The 20,355-nt window shown below is 39.2% G+C and overlaps 1 long non-coding RNA gene across 2 annotated transcripts in view; it reads right to left on the bottom strand.

The window, feature by feature from the left end:
• The window catches only part of LOC128503499 (uncharacterized), a 289,541-nt gene that overhangs the window by 110,046 nt on the left and 159,140 nt on the right, over nucleotides 1-20,355 (bottom strand). Inside the window, exon 1 of one of the 2 annotated variants that reach the window (XR_008355247.1) lies at nucleotides 2,537-2,547. The exons of the other annotated variant lie outside the window; for it this stretch is intronic. This is a non-coding gene — a long non-coding RNA (uncharacterized LOC128503499). Of the gene's footprint in view, nucleotides 1-2,536; nucleotides 2,548-20,355 lie in introns of those variants that run through there. 2 annotated transcript variants of the gene reach the window in all.

Below are 20,355 nucleotides of genomic sequence, written 5' to 3'. Positions count from 1 at the left end.
CAAGCAACAATTAATAAATAACAGACTGGACTGGATGTGGGGCACGGCAAATGCCGACTGGGACTCTAGACTGGGGTTATTTGTAAACAGTGATTCTTACGGCCATAACAATCAATGTTGTTTTATCATCATATTAGTTAGATGGAGAATTGTAAGCTGGTTGTCCATACATATTCCAGTTGTTAAACACCAACAGTTGGCCAATGGTGCAGCGAAAACCAAGCTCTGCTGGGGCAAGAAAAACACCAGATTCAGACTTTTTAGCGAACTTTATCTGCATCATGAAAGACGATAAGGGAAATGTATTAGTTATTAACTTTGACTACTGGGTCATCAGTTGATAAGAATCAGTTTACACCTTAGTGCTGGGATGTCTCTGGGCTACTCTAAGCAGGAGACTGCGGTGAAAATGGTGCTTCTAATTTCCAGTTTTGTAAAAATATACATTTCGCTTTGGTTGACATAATATTTATATGCGCATATTAAAACAGCTTAACCAAGTTTATGCTTTTCACTATTTAGATCTTTCAGGACTGTATGTTAGTCCCCATGTTTCCTTTCAGTCGGTTTTGATACATGTACTTCTGAGTAGGCCCAATTTACTTGGTCATTAAGTTAAAGAATGTTATAGGTGTGTCTTTAAGCACAGGTGAAATTTAACAAGATGAGGATGGAAATGCTCAAGGCATGTCTATAAGGTCCTCCTAATGATCACAATGTATTATTCCAGGAAGTTGACTTCTAACATTCAACAGACTTTGAAGTATAATTTTGTCCTCTTACTGAACAAGCAATATATTGCAATCCTGCAAGAGAATGATGGGAATTGCCTGATGGATACTCTGCAGAAATTCAGTCGCAGTTTTTGCAGCCTCTAGAATGTTCAGATCCATTGTGTATTAAGCCAGAAATATGGTGGACCTCAGGTTCCAATACGTATATTGTTACTCGCTTACTGAATGTTTCAACTGAATAATGGATGATTCTATCCTTTTCAAACATGTTTTGTACCTTGTTCTTTAAACAATAACCTCTATGTATTGTGGTCTTTAGAGGAAGCAAAGATGGGGTCATGGCTGAAATTCTGTAAATATATTTTTTAAGAGTCTGAAAACAACAATGGATACATCAAAAATAAAAATATAAGAGTGGGAACATCTTCATGAAACAGCACCAAATTAAATGTTATTAGGACATGCTAATAGCATGGTTGACCTCTAACTGTACCCAAAGAGTTACAAAAATGATAATTAATATGATCCTTCAACTGGCTAACATGGTAGGGGGTAAGAGGAGGTACTTAATAACTATCCCGAGAAATTCTAATTATATATTGCCCCTTGTACAGTGCTAATATTTTGCATGCCCCCTCCCCCATGGTGGCAAAATGCATAGTTTTCTTGTTGAAGAGGACTAAACCCTCAGCAACTCGTTGTTTATTTTCGTTAAGATTTCAGTTTCTCAGAAATTCTTGGTTACATGCTCTAAAACAGCTTAAAAATACAGACTTGAGACAGTTGCCAGAGGTCATCACAACTTATAATTAAAAAAAAAGAAAAAAGACAACGCATGCTTATGTGAAATGTTTAACTTTCATGGTGGGAAAATGTTGTATTATATTCCATGAATTATACTGGATTCACATTTCCTCTACTTAAATTTAAGGAATATGTCCTTAACCACTTAATTTTTGTGATAATTTGTAGGAGGGGCGGGCCTAGCGTGTATAGCAGCAAAACGTGATCTATGTCTTATTCTATACAACTGACACAAATGTATAGATCAAGAGGAAACCCATTCAGGCCCATAAGCTCCTCTATATATCCTCTATATAAATAACTTACATAATTTTAAAAAAAATGGCCAGAAGACATACATTATATTTCAAGGAAATGGTTTATATTTGGTACAATTTTTCTTCAAGGACTTTACCTCTACAACAGATTAAACAGCACGCAGAATAAAGGAAAGGAATTTGTGTTACTACCTATGATGGATGCTTCCATAGAATAATAGACTAAAACGGGTCTACTACTCATGTTAAGTGCATAAGGAAGATCTTTGTTCTGAAACCTGAAGGAAAACCAATCGTTTTAGCAGCCACATCAACTCCTCCATTGATAATAGATGATCCCCATTAATGTTAAGGGTCCAAAAGGTCATACAAGCAAACCAATGGCCTGTTCTGGCCAATCACCCTATTGGGCAATCCGGCTCCATGTGGTTCCACTGCTCAATAGGCCGATTAAATGAGATAAGTGATCTCCCCAACTGACCTATTAACACTGTGGAGGACTGTGCTAAGCAGCCATAGCTTCTATAGAATGCACTAAAAGAAGCTGCATGCCTTTAACACACAGAGCTCTGATATATGACGTCAGAAGCAGGATACGGTGCGGATGGAGAGGCTGGTGGAGCTTCTAAAACGTAGGCCTGGGGCAGCGCTGAAGATAAATACACCACTCATAGGAACTCCCTGGGTCTCTCTATCAATTTATTCTTTCTACATGCACAGGAATGTAGGTTTTGCCCACACACCACCTACACACTTACCCGTGCCCACTTTACCCTGCTCCCCATCCAGTGCCCTCCCATTAAATGCTGTCTGTGGCTTATGCAAAGCCACTGCCCTGAAGAGAAGAGACTTCTGGGTAGCCTACTCTGGTAAGTTCCCAGGTAGGCATGCAAGGCCCCAAAGGTGGAAAGGGAATAATTTTTTTTAAGCCATTTGGGGTTCTGCCTCATGCTCCTCTCGAAAAACCTGGCTGAGCATAACCCGTGTGATTGAAACAATTAAAATCATTTAAAAAAAACCAAACGTTTATAAAAAGATCCTACATATGGAACGATATTGCCAGACACACAGGATCATAAAACCCACCTGCCTCTAATTATAAACCATGCCGCATTTCAATACAATCCTAGTTCACTTTTGCTGTGTAATTTGACAGCAAATCGGGCCTCTCGTTAGAACAGGAAATATAAATGAACACTGACAGAAACGTGGAGAGAAAAACACAAACACTTCGATACTTCCTGTCTGCCCAAACGTCTGAACGATCCTCTGATCTCTTCAATGTGCTCTCATGCAACAATACCACGCAAAATACACTGGGGAACAATGAAATGGGTTTATAGCAATTCTTCCTCCCCAAGTGAATGAAGAATAAAAATCGCCATCTATTTCGTGTTCTGTTCCGTAAGAAGCTCTTAGTTACCATTATTTAAAATATACAATGTATTTCATGATTTTTTTTCTGAATGCGAGGCATTTAGTCCAACTACAGGGAGGCAATTTGGACTAGGGGGGGCATGGTTCCTAGCCCATTGGCAACTGGTTTGGTAGTGCACCAGTGGAAAATAAGTTAAATGAACCCCATCACCAGTGGGCGCCTTCTGGGGGGGGGCATGTAACATCAATGCCAGTGGGCTCCACCTGTTTGGAGAATTAGGACCTGTCTGGGGGAGAAATTGCCTTCCTGCCCTCTGGACCATCTTGCCCCCCAAGGGAAACGTTGGGTGATTTTACAAAATATCTTCATGATCATGCTATGATCCTACAATAAAATATAGTAATATACTTGCGGAAAGTAGTAACACAGGCGTAGACACGTCAAGTGTACGTGCCACTTAGAACGCCAACGTAGAATGCCTATAGAGCTGTGCATTAAGCTTTATAAAAACAAAATACGCAGACCTGCTTGCGGTAAGTTAGACGGGATGTTCAATGTGGACATAAGATCTTGAGGTCTACTTTGTTGTGACGGTGTAGCCCTTCATTGGTGTTTAGGTTAAAGAAAACCACTGAACCTTCCTGAAGTCAATCATACTGTTTTGTTTAGATAGACCTACAGCAATTGTGCGGTTTGGAAAATGACCACAATTTCCCCGTCTTTTGCTCCTGTCCATGGAAACAGAGGAGCCACTCCAGCATAAAAACGTAGCGTGCGGCTGCGCATATCCAGCCATCGGCCGCACGTTATCAGGCGGCCGCTGGCCTTAAAGTGCAAGGGCCACCACGTCATTGCCAGTCCTCCACCGCAGCTCCGTCATGGAAAGCGTTAACATTTAGGGATGTGGAGCTATTACCTACCCTTTGCCCTTGGAAGTGATTTGCAAAAAAGTCATGCACTTATTATCATTACCATATGTATCTTTGAAATAACTTACTTGCATGCGCTGCCTTGCGGACCTGGTATATATATATATATATATATATATATATACAGTGACTATGCGTGTATATCTAGGGGGATTTTCATTTAGTGGAATGACCACTAAGGCACACAACCAACACAAATAAAAGTATGGCTTTAGTTTAAATCTGTATATTTATGAATAGATCGCAGCATTTATAAGGAATAAAATATTATTATTTTATTTTTATATAGTATTTCTTCCATGGGATACCTACCGTGCTAAAAATGAACCCAATTTATTTTTAGCAACATCAGTAATACCCAACAAGCATTTTGTTTTTTTTTGGTTTATGAAGCTCATTACAGACATTATTTTTTATGTATTTTTAATACCTTTAAAGCTTGTAGGCAATGGAGGTTTTTAGAATTGTATAATACTTTTGGGAGGAATACAACATAATTTGTATTTAAAAAGTTTTTTTTTTAGCTTTTTATTTTCATACTTACAGGACATACACATATATCAATGGAACACTTGTTCAACAAAACTCATTTACAAACCAAAATGGAAAAACAACAGCGTGTAATTTTCTATAGTTTTGTCTCCTATGTAATCATTAGAAATGGACCCGGTGATCTTCATAACAGGGTTTAGTGAGTGCACCCAGGTCATTTAAATCAACAAGAAAGCATGCCATTTTGTTTTTAGACAATGCTTTATTGTGTCATGTACTTTAGGCTTAATCTGGATCTATCATAAGGTCAGCAGGCCGCATCGATGTTCACATTAATCAGTAAAGCATATAAATAAATCCACCATTTTCATGTTTTACCGAGGTTCAGAAGCGATTAAGATATTAAGTATATGCTAATTTAACCTACATTTTCAGCATATATATATATATATATATACTTCCCTTTTCTCTACATAAGGATAACCCCTTTATTCACCATCCTGATGTCAATGACTAATGTCTATGAGGCGTTGGACTTAATTAGCATTGCCATAAAGAGTCAGCTCAATGTGGAGTTTGAGCAGAAAAAGGCACCCAAAATATCCCTTGACTGACAACAATGGCGGCCTCCAGGTCTGCAGATAAGGACGTTTATTGGAACAAAATGAGATAAAACCATTTTCTTGGTCAGCGCTAACCTACATTATTGTATACAGCATTGTATTTTATCCGGAAAGAGAAGATATTTTGTTCCGTGGGACTTAAAAAAGTAATTGGCCTAAGTCGTCCTTCAAGAACGCTTTGACATTAAACCAGATGGCTCATCTGCCGAGTAAGGCTATACCGCTGTTAGAAGCACCTGGGATGTATTTGAGCTTGCTACACTAGAGGGGTCTGTGGCTCATTGTTTATGGAACATGCTGGTTATGATTATGGCAGGTGAAAATACCAAGTAGAGAAACACAGACTTCTATAAGGTTCTGACAATTAGGCATTTGCCCAAGTGGAACACAAATGATGGAAGGAAACGTTAAAATTTGTTCCTCGGAGGGATCATGTCTTGGGACGCCTAGACACACAGGACTCTACTCCCTTTCCTGTATGATTATACATTCTACAATTTCAGCTTTCCATTACTTAAATCCTAATAACAGACCATTCCATCAAGTCAATTTTGACTGAAGAATTTACGAGGTCCGTGGGAGAATCAAAAGGAAAAAATTGCCGGTAGTTATTTTATTAATTAGTTGCCTTTAGTCATTTGGAATCCTGATCTCTTTCTCAAACAAAAAGTACATTTTCCAGAAAGTATATACTGTGCACCATACAACGCAGCCTAGTGGAACAATGCTGGTTTTCATCCATACACCAAGAAGATTCATCATAGACTTTTGATTCTGCCAGGTTCTGGAGTCCTTTGATGTTTGAGTTCAAGGTCACCTCTAGCTTTTATGGATCCTTAATGTGAAAAACATTTAGAAAAGTATCAGCTTTTAGGGCAATTTGATACACATTGCAAGGCAACAACACCCATGACTGTGGTCATTGTGTAATTGTTTGACCTCCCTGATGTGAACTTTCTTCCGCATCCCCATATTTCTGGAGTAGCTACTACTATTCCAAAGCTACAGGGGCTTCCCACCCTGCGGCTTCCCTTTACAAGGAGCAATAAATGGCCGAACTGGATGTCCCTTTATTTAAATTAGAATTACAACCAAAAAGCCACCAAAAATGAGGTCAGCTTACAGCTTCTCCAAAGATTTTTTTTAAAAGGCCTACCTCCGAGACCTCACAAGGCCTGAGCACGGTTGAAAGGGGCTTGCATTACCAGACACAATATAAAAATGGTAAATTTGGGGAACTTTTGATATTAATAAAATATTAATTTATGCAAACACTTCCTGTCTAGCCTCGGAATTGTAAATTATTGATGGCAAGGAGAATAATAATTTATTTCATTTTAATAACAACCCACGGCAGGCATAAAGACGGCATGAATAACAAGGCTCACATTTAGCTCCCAATAGTTCATTTTTGTTTTCCCTTTTATAAATCTAGGCCACTGTGTTCTTGAAAGTCCAAATGCAAAACATATGTTAAAAAAAAAATTCACTCTTTGCGACGGCTTATATTTGCTAGTTATGCTCTCCACTAACAGGAGAGGGCGCTCTAGAACATCTGAATCTAATAGGAGAGGGGGCATATACAACCATTAAACTCAGACAAAGGGGAGAGACATGAAAGCAATGGTTTGAAAAGATGAATAATGAGACAGAGGTTCCAAATCAGATGTATTTTTTATTCTCTCTTTAAAAGTTGTCAGTAAAGTGCTTTATTGGTAATCAGATTCGATGAACGAGAAACACATTTCTTACAGAAATTGATGGGAATAATAAACTAGTAAATTAGTTGTCAGGGCTTATTAGCTTTAGACCTTGTGTTGGCAGCTTGTCACTATTATTTTTTTTATTGTGTACAATATTCCTACTCTCACCCATTACCCTAGGATAAATAGGGCCACATATTGTTTGCCTGGGTTTTTGAACAAAGTGTGGGCCCTTTTGAATGAAGGCACAGGGTTATGATGTTAATTTGAGCAGAGGATCAGCCAAGGGTGGGCACATGTGTACCGCAATATAAAATAATATCTTTTTATTGGAATAACATTCCATTTTAAGGATCCGCTATCAAGAGTATCAACCTCCCTCAACCTCTATCAAGTCACAAAACATCAAACGGCAGCAGTATGGGCGGTAAGGGGAATGATAGAGACGGATCAGGTACAGGTCACTGCGGTTTAAGGTGGTTGTAAATTAGGTTAGCCAGTGTGAGAGGAATTTGTAGCGGCAAAGGAAGAGATGGCATTGTTGAAACAAAAAACTCATACATATGTCTTTAGACAAATAAACAAAGTGAGGCAGAATGCATAAATTAGAATAAAATGACCGAAATGAAGTTCTGATAATGTGACAGGAGCCCTATGTCCGTGTTTAGTCTGGTGCCCTTAGTGTTGAAATGGTTAATCATCTTTATTTCAAATGTGTTTCTGGCTTGTGTGTTTTTGAAGTGTCCCCTCCAATACGTTTGAGGTCCTTAATGGAGCGGTCCTCCTGGGTAAAGTGGTGGCCAACCGTGGTGCATGTTAGTGGAGCGTCTAGCTCCAGTTTCTGGCCGGTTCCTCCAACGTAGCGTCCAGTTTCACATTCATTGCTGTGGATCACATGCACGACATTTGCAGATGTACATGTGTATGATCCCGTGATGTATGTCTTGTAGTTGTGATGGACAGTGTTGTCATTACAGATGTGTTAACATAATACAGGCGATCCCTTATGTCCATAAAACAGCAGTGACATAGACGGTGGAGTTGCATTACTGTAAAGCTCTGAAAGTTTCCAGCTGCCCACACTTTTTGTCACTCTCCTGATTCTGCAGATGTGTTTGGAAGCCATCCAGTTTCTCCGAGATGAAGTATGGTTTAACTCAGCATAACATTTCTTGGTTGAGTTCAACCCCCAACCCTCGCTTCGAGATATCAGAAGGTAATTGGTGGATGCAAGCATGAACCTTTCTTGGCCCCAGAACCGGTCTCATTAGACAAATTGCACAGTAAAATAGCATATGGACTTTATTTAAACCTCCTGATTCCCACCCCCCAAAGGACATTTTTTTTTGTATGTGTTTGTTTTACAGAGAGACACATTGTCCAGCTCTTCATGCACAAAAAAAGTGATTACACAGAGAGACGTCTTTCTGGGGTTTTTTTTTCTACATCTGTTACCATTCCCTATTATTTCCAACCCAAAACTGGAAGCTGCACAAAGAAGCCACACCGCGTATACACTAAAGCAAGCCTTTCAAAGTGTCTTGTGCGCTTTACTTTCTTTCGGTTTATTGTTCTAATTGTATATTTGTTCTATGCCTACTCAGCGTTTTATAGCATGAAACTTGGTTTATCTGTAAGCTTTGCTAGTAAAACTATATCAAAATGCTTATAATGTTTCATTCTACATAAATCTAGCAACGTTCATCGTGGATTTGTGAAAAATGACCATCATATGATTTATTTCCTTGAATTCCCCAAACAGGCAAACAACCTAGATCCGAATTTAACAAGGTTTCAAGAGAGGACTTCTCTCTCCTCTATCTATAGGCTCCTGCTCTAGTTATTACATTTCAGATCTCTTTATCACTTGCTTAACTGGTGTATGGTGAATTCAATGGGGGTACCTACAGTACATGTCACATATAATATTGTAAGTAGATGCTTTTTGCTCCTAGAACACACCTGTTTGTCCTTGCTGATTTATTTGTATGTGCCGGGAGCGTTGGTGCATACAAATAAGAAGTCCATATTTCACCAGGCTCTCTATAAAGACTAGAATAATGGAAAAACTCAAAAGTCAAATCATTTGAAAAAGGAAAGCTAAAGCCAAGAATGTGTCCTTACAGGATGATTCCTCAAAAAACCTACAAAAAAAAAACCTCACACAAACATCTAAAGAAAAGCATACCGTTTTTGTCCCTTGCTCAGTCTTCTGAAAGTTCCTGACCAGTTGAGCTCAGTAATAACCAACTTTGTGACCAAGTTCATCAAAAAGTGCTTAATGATTAATGGTTTATTAATTAATTAACCTTCACGCAACACGTTTCCATGGTATTTTGTCCACATCATCCCTTACAGTTCATGGAGCAGTTTGCTGGCCCATTTTTTGTTTTTAGGCGTCTATGTTCTCTGGATATCTGCATATTTGGGATACTTGCATCAGGGTCAATGTCCTGTACATCCATGATGAGGTCAGGTTGTGGGTTATGATTGCAGGCTTTAGTAAGCTTTACTCTTAATAGTAATGCAAATGTAATGAAAATAATTGTACTGGTAATGGGAACTCTACGGTTTCTATCCAGAAACTTGCTCTGGAAAGTAAATAAGAGGGAGGACTGTGAGGGGGTCTAGGGGTTACTCCAAACAGTAGGTGCCAGCCAAATAAAAGGTTGAGGAATATTGGTCTAGAGTGACTACGGCCAATTGTTCTGGAGAGTCCATGTTTTTTTACTCCTTGTCAGGAATTGCTATTATTTATTCACATAGCACCTTCATAGTCCCAAATTCTATAAAATGAATAAACAGAACATAACAAGCAATGCATCACATAACAAACAAAAGATGAGAACTGCCATCAGGGGTACACTGTATCCGCCTGGGATGATACCTCTTCAACATGGAGGACCAGGGGAAGAGGGTGGTTTCCATCATACCACGTTGGGGGGTTAACATGATGTGCCTTAATGGGGTGAGGTGATAAAAGGCACTCATGTTTGTCTCTTAAGTGTAGGGATTTCAGTAGAGGCCAGTGTGCTTAAGTGTATTGCATTTCCCTCCTAAGAAGGTATAATCAGGATAACTTTAGACCTGGGTTTAGAAGAAAATTCATCAGGGCAAATTACTCATAAAGTTAGTGCTGGCCTCATCTCTAACATCAGCATAAACAAGGACAAAGCAGCACCGATTAAACTACTATCTGAGATGTCTTATTGAAATCTTTAGGCCAAGATTGAATGTCATTTTCCGGTTTTATGCTGCTCTCACCACATCTAAGGGATCATAACCTCAATGTTGCAATCCAATTGTTGAAAAAAAAAGTTGTGCTTACTAAAGATCATATGATCCTTGTTGTAAACAGAGATATTAAATGGAAAACATATCCACATTAAGTCTGCAGGTTGATTCAGCCCTTTAAACTGCCACGCAATTGGGAAGTCGCCGGCCTTAAAGTGCCAGGATCAAGGATTTAAATTGCTTACTACAGATTATACTTCGTTAGGTCCAATGGCACTGGAACCGAGATAACATTGTAGCTTTATGTGCTGCTAAGTAAACTAATTAGCATTTTTATAATCGCGATATGTCATTTGTTTAGGTTTTGTAACGTAAAAAGCGGTCTAATATTTAAAAAATAAAGCGGAGCATTCTTATTAAATATACAAGGTTCTTCTCCCAATGTTGCTTGCTTGCTTTATGTGTTTTCTCGATGAAGAGGTAGTATAGAGTACAGCATGGTTTTAATTTGTATGCAAATGAAAAAAGGTCTAAAAAAAAAGTAAAATCGGTTTAGATAAACAACCGTAATTACTTGAAGTGTCCCACATGGCCCCTGCAAAGTTCTGCTTCTGACCTTTGACTTTCCAAAACAGGAAGTCCTTTTGTTTTTATCGCGGCACAGGGAGATTACGAGAAAGCACCCTGGCCAAGCTCAGTATTAGCCGTTCTTAGGCTGATGGCTTCCTGATGGTCCTTTCCAAACCAAACTTTCCCATTCAATGAGTCAGGATTGTAACTGTAATGCTTATTGTGATTCGGAGCTATTAAAATGCCACCCACCTCACCAGCTCCAATAAATAGTCATACTGTGTTTGGGTTGTTAGGTTTTTTTATTTTTTATTTTTTTAAAATATAATAATTATTATTATTATTAGACATAGCAAAATTGAATAGGTTTACCTTTAGTATCAAAAATACTACTGTCAATAAATAAGTGGTTATAAGTTTCTTTATATAATACAAACCCCCTCCCCCAAAAAAGAAACCTATGTGACCTGAGTTTTCAGGTGAAGTGATGCTCCCTAGAATCTCCATGTCATTCTCCTTATTTTCCATGGCAGGGGAACTATTCCCACTCCCCACTTTGTTCTACACCTACAACCAACCCATAAATGCTATCTGGGGCTAGACCTGACCCTCCCATGGCTAGCCATTTGCCCCAAAGCAGCTAGGCCTGCCCTAGTGCTCGCCTAGCCTCACCATCTCACAAAGCCATTCCTTCAGAGATCTCCAGGAAGCCCCCTCTAATTAGTTCCCAGGTATTCCTGGTGTGGCTGCCCACAGAAACATCATATTTATCCAAATTCTACATGGGTGCCATCATCATCATGCACCTGCACCTCAGCCACTGAGAAACAAAAAAACGGAACAGAGGAAGCAGGAAATATGTCATCTAAGACAACGATGTCTCTGTTCTACAGCAAAGCTAAAAAGAAAAAAAAAACCTTAATTATTATTATCATTATTTATTGTTTTATCTAGCGCCATCACATTCTGTAGCTTAATGACCGAGCTGCTACTACTCAAGACCTCAGGGACATGCTTGAAAATAAATGGAAAAAAGTAAAAAAAAAAAAAGTATTCTTACTGGTAAAATAATCAAAAATTCCAAAACATGCCTTTTTTTTAAACTAATTATTTTTTGTGAAGAGATAAAAAGTAGCCACTTATTTTAAACGGAATATCTCCATAAAAATGATACTCATTGGCCACGGAAGTACAAGCTATGTGTTTACGTTAATTGAGTTACTCTAAAAGCTGTGAAGGTGCAGCGTGGCTTCACAGCAGAGTCTCTTGGAACAGCACTGCGGGGTTGCTTTGAACTCATTAGGTTTCTGTCTGCTGCTCTTTATTGTAAATTTCCCTGCGTAAAGGGGACATGTAGTCATCGTCCACAAATATAAACACGTACTAATTAGTCCTACTCATCCAGATGTTAAGGCTTACTTAACTGGTCATCTCGGCTTTAGTTGAATGCTTGGAAATAAACCCAGAAAAATCCCCTATGATTTTTGTAGCCGTAAAAAAAAAAGAGAGTAATCTGAAAGGAGACTTTGTTAACAGTTACAGTAAATTCATTCCTTGTTTCCTGTGTAGGCTGGAAACAAGTCATCCATGTGTGAAATCATAAGCCCCTTATGATTTTCTGTATTTTGAGTGTTTAACATCCTTCACAATTATTATTATTATTATTATCTGTTATTTATATAGCGTCAAAAAATGGCGTAACTCGTCCATTCAAAAGGTCGGACAAAACTACAATTGACAGAATAAGACAAACTGATACATTAGGTAAATAGAGTCCTGAAGAATTCTGTTAGCTTCAGGAAGCTGTCCGCCTTGCCCCATGGAAGCCATGGCTCTGGCTATGGATGCCCGCAGTTCAACCTCTTGGAGCCGTAGTGACCGCCTGTCAACACCCCAACAGCTGCCTTTGGAATCCTGCTATAAATCACCCCAGCCGGGCATTCAAATAGTTAATAGTGGACATCTAAGAGAGGAAAGGACAGAAACCCATGGTCCTCTCCACCCTTCGGATGAAACATGGCTGCCTACTTGTAACTCACACAACAATGGAGGAGGGATTCTGGAACCTTTCTTTTTCTAGCTGTTTTCTCTAAACAGGAAAAATTACAATGGCCACTGCAGCTGTGTTAAAGCCCTCCAAGGGTAAGCAACCTTAGCAAACACATTTACCACTAAATCAGCGTGGAAATGTTCCCAGCATCTACTGTAACTGGGATGTCTATCCTTTGACCCAGTAAACAGGAAATGTCCTATGTCTGGTTTGGTTAGTTAAAGGAATGTAGGACGTTTTCCAAGCCAAACATAAGGACCCAACTGAGGACAAAGGGACGGAGGGGGCTTCAGTCTGCTATAGAGCCAGCCAGTGTGATCAGCTGTAAAAATAGAATGATGGGGATTTTGCATTGTGTGTCCCTTTAAACATGTCATTCATTCAGTGCACACGGTTCTATTACACACTGCTATTAACCTTAACGCTACACCCTACATATGGCTAAATGAACAACTATGTAGATTTCCAACTTGTTTTTACTATACGCTTTATGCTATCCTTTCTCTAAAAAATAACTATATATATATATATATATATATATATATATATATATATATATATACAGTATATATAATTGCTACATAAAGCAGATCAAGAAATCCGGATCCTTATAAGGTATTCCATACTTCTTGGTAATCAGGAGAAATCTATCATCACCGTCTCAACAAATATTAGCTTTTTTTTTATATACAGACAGGGATAGGCACAGTTGCTGCACTTTTTTAAAATTGAAAATAATACTTAATAGTTCCCACTGGGTAAAATGTGTGTTTGAGCCAATCATCCTATTCTTTTTAGCCCCAAAGCAGTAATAGTAATGGATAGACTGCCAAAATACTCACATTTACACATACACCGCCCTTACAAAGGCCTGCCCAAGAACACACAACTGCCCATACACACATACACACACACTTTCACACTGGCCCTTGCACACAAACATCATTGCTTACAATTGCCCTGGCAGCCACATTCTGTCTTGTCCTTATACACAGTTGCCCTTACATACAAATACTTTCAAAACACCAACACACTCTCTCTTTACTTTCTAATTATATCTTTCCTTTCTTCCCATTACTCCCATTTCTCATTACTTCTTTTCTTTCTTCTCATATCTCCTCTTTTTCCTTGTCTCTCCCCTTTCTCTTTAACAGTTCTCCTCACCTCTCCAGCGGTGAGCAGTCAAGTCCATCTATCTATCTATCTATCTATCTATCTATCTATCTATCTATCTATCTATCTATAATTATTTTATTAGGTATACCAAAAACATATACATGGCTATACCAAGTTACATACATATCTTCCTAAAGATCTATGACTTTTATCACAAAAATTTTCTTAAATCCCACTAATAATAAATAATTAAAATAAATAAATAAATAAAAATAAAAATAATAAATTTACTTAAATAAATAAAAATAATAAATTTACTTAAATAAATAAAAATAAAAATAATAAATTTACTTTTTTTTTAAAAATCATTTAAAACCACACCGTCCAAACGAAAGGTCAAATGTTTAAGGTAATGATATTTAAAAGATTTAGTTAAAAAAAAAAACCTTAATTGTAACATGTTTCCTATCGACAGTAGAAGCTTGTTCTGCCTTCAAAACCAAAAAAGAACCCAAAACACACACATTTCGAACAGTTAACTCAAAAATAAAGAATATTTCATACAAGACAACACATGTTCTTAATGTTTCCAGACTGTGGGTTCTTACTCCATGTTAATTTTACATCTCCTTTAAGAAAACATTAGTTGTCATTATTAAACAGAAGTGGGTCGTGGGGAATTACCATGACTGCAGTATACACACTCTATACCCTATAGTGTCTCAGTCTTGCCATGACTTCACCTTGACTCCAGCTGTGTTGACGCTTATGGATTTGACATCTGCTGGGGACGCTTTGCTGTTTTTCCATGGAGCCATGGAACATTAATCGCGAAATTCTCGAGTAGTGTTCAGCAGATCCAGCGTGGAATAATATGGTTGCAAAATCAATTGGTATAAAACATGGGAAAGGCATAAAGCTATGCTGAATGATCCCTACGTCAGACAAAATGAGCAGACGAGATGGTCTGAAAGGTTCTTATCTGCTGCCAATTTCTATGTTTCTGTCCAAAAATATCTGTTTTTTCCTTAAGGGTTCAGTCTACCGCCCCAAACAGTCTGAATGGATATTAAGGTACTTAGTAAGTACTTTAATACGCATTGGCTTATCTGCGCACCACCCTGTCTGCTCTCCATGAGTGCTACAAGCAGCCAGTTACTGTCCGGAAATGACTCCTATTGAAATCAATGGTAGCGTTTTCTTCAGATGGGCAGAGCTGTCCTTTGGAATTCTGATACAAACCCAATGGCATATTCATTTGTTTGTTTATGTATTTACAAATTTGTCAAAGTGCAAGTTTTAGGGAAGTGAGTGCAGTCTAGACAAGACCATCTCACAGACTCAACTATGCATTATGAAGGGCTAACCTCAGGACGTGCCACCTGAGAACAGTGGTTACCATGCCCTGCACAATGCATTGTTTCATCTGTGTTTTACATTAAACCATGTTTTATTGGAATATAAAAATGTCATTCATAAGCAGGGTCATGGCTGCAAAAATGTTACCAGCGGATTAATTGTATGTGTAAATATGTGTTTTACATTATAGGGAAGGAACAGTAAATGCATCATAATAGGATTTACATCAGGTATATGATAATCACAATGTGCAGGTAAATAAATTATATTAACATGGAAAACAAAATCAAAGTTAAGGACACATATTAATTACAAAGGTAACATCTCATCTCAACTAAAATGGCTGGTTACCTGTCATACACCACCCAACAGATGTGTCTAATTTAAAGGATGCGTGATTCCAACATGCATGATTGAAGGACTAGAGGGATTTTAGGAATGCTTCATTGTTCACTGACAAATCGGTGTTTGGTGCGTTATCCAGTAGTAAGGCTCCTCTGGAGCTCTGATTGCTGGTCTTCAAAACTTTCCATACATTGATCAGGGCTTTCAGATCATTCTATGAGATATACATAGACTGAAGCTTTCCCCTTTGGATTGGGATTGAAGTTCGGGGGTTTTATACTTATCACATCCATATTCAAGCTTTTGGCCAAGGATGTGTATTCACATATAGAATTAGCACCCATGTCATAGATAGTCATAGCATATTGGTGATCTACAGTAGGTGTGCATCACACCCATACTGGGAACTTGACGGCTGATGCTCTACCGTCTTGAGTAGGTGGGGGGGTTGGCGTGATTAAACACGACTCCCCCTGCCTGGAGAAAGAGACATGTAAGTAGAAAACCTGGGGAAGCAGAGCTTGACTCGGAGACTCTGGATCAAACCCCGAAGAGTTCCCAGGTATGATCACACCAGAGAATACTTCTCTACATGCAGTTGCCTCACTACAAACATTCAACGTGGAAAACAAATATACTGGTATTTTTAGTTACCAACTGCAAAGCTTTGAACGTTTGGGAATCAAGCTTAAAAAATCGTGCCATGGCTTAAAGTTTCACTGACCGCTGAAATAACTGAACTAAACTTTTCTTGGATGAAGGAATATTTCAGTTCATAAGCTGACCTAACATTGGTTGAAATCCTAAATAAACGCAGCTGCATCAAGTGTTCAAAGGGGTAGTAAAGCCCATCCCTCTTAATTCAAAGTAAAGAAAAATCACGATTTCCTGGATTATAATTTACTTCTGGGCTTCATGTTGCATTTTAATTAGTAATTCTGCGCTATTATGTATGCCATTCACAAACATGGTTGACCTAGTAAGACCAAGACCAAGAAACTACCAATATTTCACTGACGTTGATTGGCAGTAAGTTCTGCATCTTAACTGTCCATACTGTAAAATATTACGCTAGAAATGAAATCTCCTTTTCTCCAACTTTAATGAGTGTTTCCTATGCCTATATATGTATAGAATTGAATTGAATAGAAAAGGCTTAGTCATGTTTTAGAATATTATTTATTTATTGAATATTCTAATGTACAAGTAAATGGCAGAGGGTTACACCAGGATTAAGCCCTGTGATATGTGCTGTGGGAGGCAGTTGCCACCATGAGGTGGGTGCTCTGACTTTTACTTCCCCCCAGCTTTCAGTTGCTTCATCAGCTGTTCACACTGTGCGATCAGTTGGGCCTGTATAACACCTCACTTTCTTAGGCTCATTGCTCAGTTATTGTACTCCAGTCCAGTGCAAGAGAACCCGTTCCACATCTGTACTTCCTGCATACGATTTCTAGTGTTCCTCGATTCAGAACTCAAGTTACAGCATTTCTGGTTCCTGTTCAGTTCCAGCTTTGTACCTGTCTCCAGCTTGGCCATCCTTGGTGTAACCAGTCTCTACCATACCTTGGAACTCTTTGGTTTCACCTGGAGACTCTGGGTGAAGCTCCACATCACCGGATCTTTGGGTCATGGCGCTCAACCTTCAGATGGTGGGTGCTGCATTTCCCGATCTATTCCATCCCCGCCACTACTTCAAACTAAGGTGCTTAAGGTTGTTCCTGCTCACCTATAGTACACGGCTAGCCTCTCACTCTCTTGAGTAACCCCGCCCATCACAATGTTACTCCACCCAGAGGGAGGGATCTGGGTTGCCATAGCCTGGAAGTTACCAGGTATGGTATCCACGCTTGCTCCTGTGCCGTCCTACACATGGTATCTTCAGCCATTACCTAGAGCTTCTCTTGCCACTGGGGTTCCATCCCTATATTTTTATCTTTAAAAGGTTAAATGTCTAATAAAGTAAAAATAAAAACAACAAGGTTACATTTCTCGTTCCAGTTTACTGTTAGAGATCATTGCTTCTATAATAATGTACGTCTGAATAAGCATGGAAAATATGTATTTTCATTGTATTTTTAATGGAAATTTTGGTTTTCTTGACCTATTTTTAAAAAAAATCACATAATTATGTCCTCCGGAACAGTGTCTCCCATTGGCCCATTAGGTAAAAACATAGCTGGGAATTTGCATAATTAGCATTGGGGTAACATCCCACGGCCTGGACAATATATCTTAATTATACAGCAGTTTTGGCATCATCCACCTAAAGCAAATTGCAAAAATGAAAGATATGAGTTGCTGAATTTCATATTCTGTATAACCAATCTAGCACAATTATTTTGGCATAATAAAACAGGAGGTCTTTCATTTTGCCTTTTTATTTTGTTACTGAAAAAGTAAAAAAAAACCTAATTGGCACTTACTGTCAAAATGACAAAATTAAAATCTTATTTAATTATATAGTAGTGTTAAAAAAGAAAGAATGGAAGAGTTCAGTAACTCTAAGTGTATTAGCCAACTCAAATCTATGTGCAATAGGGTGCCCATGTGGCTTTTCCATGTGTACTGTATGCTCAGAAACCCCATTCCAAGACATTATAAATATTACAAGTAAGATGTCCAAGCAATATAGGAGGGCCCTGTGGGATCTGCGAGATCACACTATAATGCCCTCCAACTGTCCCGATTTGGGCAGGAGAGTCCCGATTTTGGGACTCTGTCCCGCCTATCCCTACCTCTGTCCCGCTTTGCAGGGGCGGAGGAAGGGTGAGGCGAGAGCGGTACTCACCTCTGGTGCAGCTGCGAGGGGGCGCGCAGCTGCCCAATCAGCAGCTGCAGCCTGCAGGACTAGTTGGGAGATCACAATATCCCTCTAGTCGGTTCAGCATTAGGGAGCGCGAGGTCTGTCACTTCAGATCTCACTTTACTGCTCCCTAATCACTACATGCCGGCAAATAATGGCAAGGGCGGGGATGTGACGTCATAGTGGGCGCTTGGTGATGAGGGAGCAGTAAAGCGAGGTCTGAAGTGACAGACCTCACGCTCCCATGACAAGATGGAGAAAGAAAGATGGAGGATGGAGAAGGAAGGATGGAGGATGGTGGTGTAAGGGCAGTGTATGTATGTGTGTGTGTTTGTAAGCTTGTGTGTGTATGGGCAGGTGTGTGTAAGCGCAGTATAGGTATTTGTAAGCTGGTGTGTAAGGGTAGTGTATTTGTTTATGTGTGTGTAAAGGCAGGTGTGTGTTAAAGCAGTGTACATGTATATGTGTGTGTAAGGGCAGTGTACTTGTATATGTGTGTGTGTGTAAGGGCAGTGCACATGTACATGTGTGTAAAGGCAGGTGTGTATAAGGGCAGTATACGTTTATATATGTGCGTGTAAGGGCAGTGTACGTGTATATGTGTGTGTAAGGGTAGTGTATGTGTATATGTGTGTAAGAGTAGTGTTTGTGTATATGTGTGTGTAGGGGCAGTGTAAGTGTATATGTGTGTTTATGAGCAGGCTAATATCTAATATCTGCTGCTGTTGACTACTCTTCTAATGATGTTCAGCCAGCATTATGGTGGACAGCTGGCTGGCTGAGAATCATGGGAATTGTAGTTCACAGCTAGCATCTGCAACTTTACTGTTGACTGCACTTCCCATGATGCTCAGCCAGCATCATGGAAGCAGTATGTCTGGCTGCGCCTCATGTGAACTGTAGTTAACAGCAGATGATATGACAGGTGTTAGTTGTAAATTACAACTCCCACGATGCCTAGTCATGGTGGACACCTGGCTAACTGAGCATCATGGGAATTGTAATTCACATCTAACATCTGCAGCTTTATCTACTGTTAACTGCACTTCCCATGATGCTCAGCCAACACCATGAAAGTAGTATGTCATGGTTATTTTTAATATGCATGACTGTGCTGACAAAAATGAAGCGCGTTTTAAGTGCTGGTGCAAGTGCAACATTGTAAAGTGCAATTGCTTGTATTGATGAGTTCCGCGAGAGAGATTAAAACAAAAAGGGTCCCTCTTTCACATTTTGAAATGTTGGGAGGTATGCACTATGACCACACACACCATTTTTAGCCTCATGCTTCACACTCAAACACACAGCTACAGACACCTCTCTCAGCCACACTAATCACACTATCACACAGATCACACTCACAAATTGTCAGCCATACAGGTGATGCTGTACCACACATACCACTGTCAGACATACTTTGTTTCAATTTTTTGACAACACTGCCTATAAATGTTTTGTTTTTTACTTAAAGCTGGCAACCCTACACAACTGCTTCACCTAATTTTGCTGATGCCCAACCTTTGGCTCAATTCACCTGATCTCACCCCTTGGACAGGGCTAATATTTGGCCCCAGGAAACATTTTCCTAGACATCCATGTGGCATTCCTTTGAATAGGGGCATAGCATGTAGCTCTACTTAGTCCAATAAGTTGTCACCATACCTGGGAACTGTCTAAATGAGATGATCCTGAGAATCTTTAGATATTAACCCTTTAAAGGCCCATCATGCAGAGTCTACATAGTGATTTGTCAAATTCAAAGGTCTTAACCTGTCATTATTGAAAGAGTCACCTGCATTCAAACAGGGATACCAACCACAACACACTGGTAGCAAACACACCAATTTGGAGTCTTACATATCATCCAAATCTATGTAGAGTATGAAGCAGTCAGCTCCGGACTATGTGACCCAGAAAATCTGCCCCTTTACCCTTGAGACTTCAGGTCAAACTCT

Source organism: Spea bombifrons, chromosome 8, assembly GCF_027358695.1.
Source record: "Spea bombifrons isolate aSpeBom1 chromosome 8, aSpeBom1.2.pri, whole genome shotgun sequence".
Lineage (NCBI taxonomy): Eukaryota > Metazoa > Chordata > Amphibia > Anura > Pelobatidae > Spea > Spea bombifrons.
The sequence above is the reverse complement of the archived record's forward strand: the minus strand, read 5'-3'. Positions and strand labels throughout refer to the sequence as shown.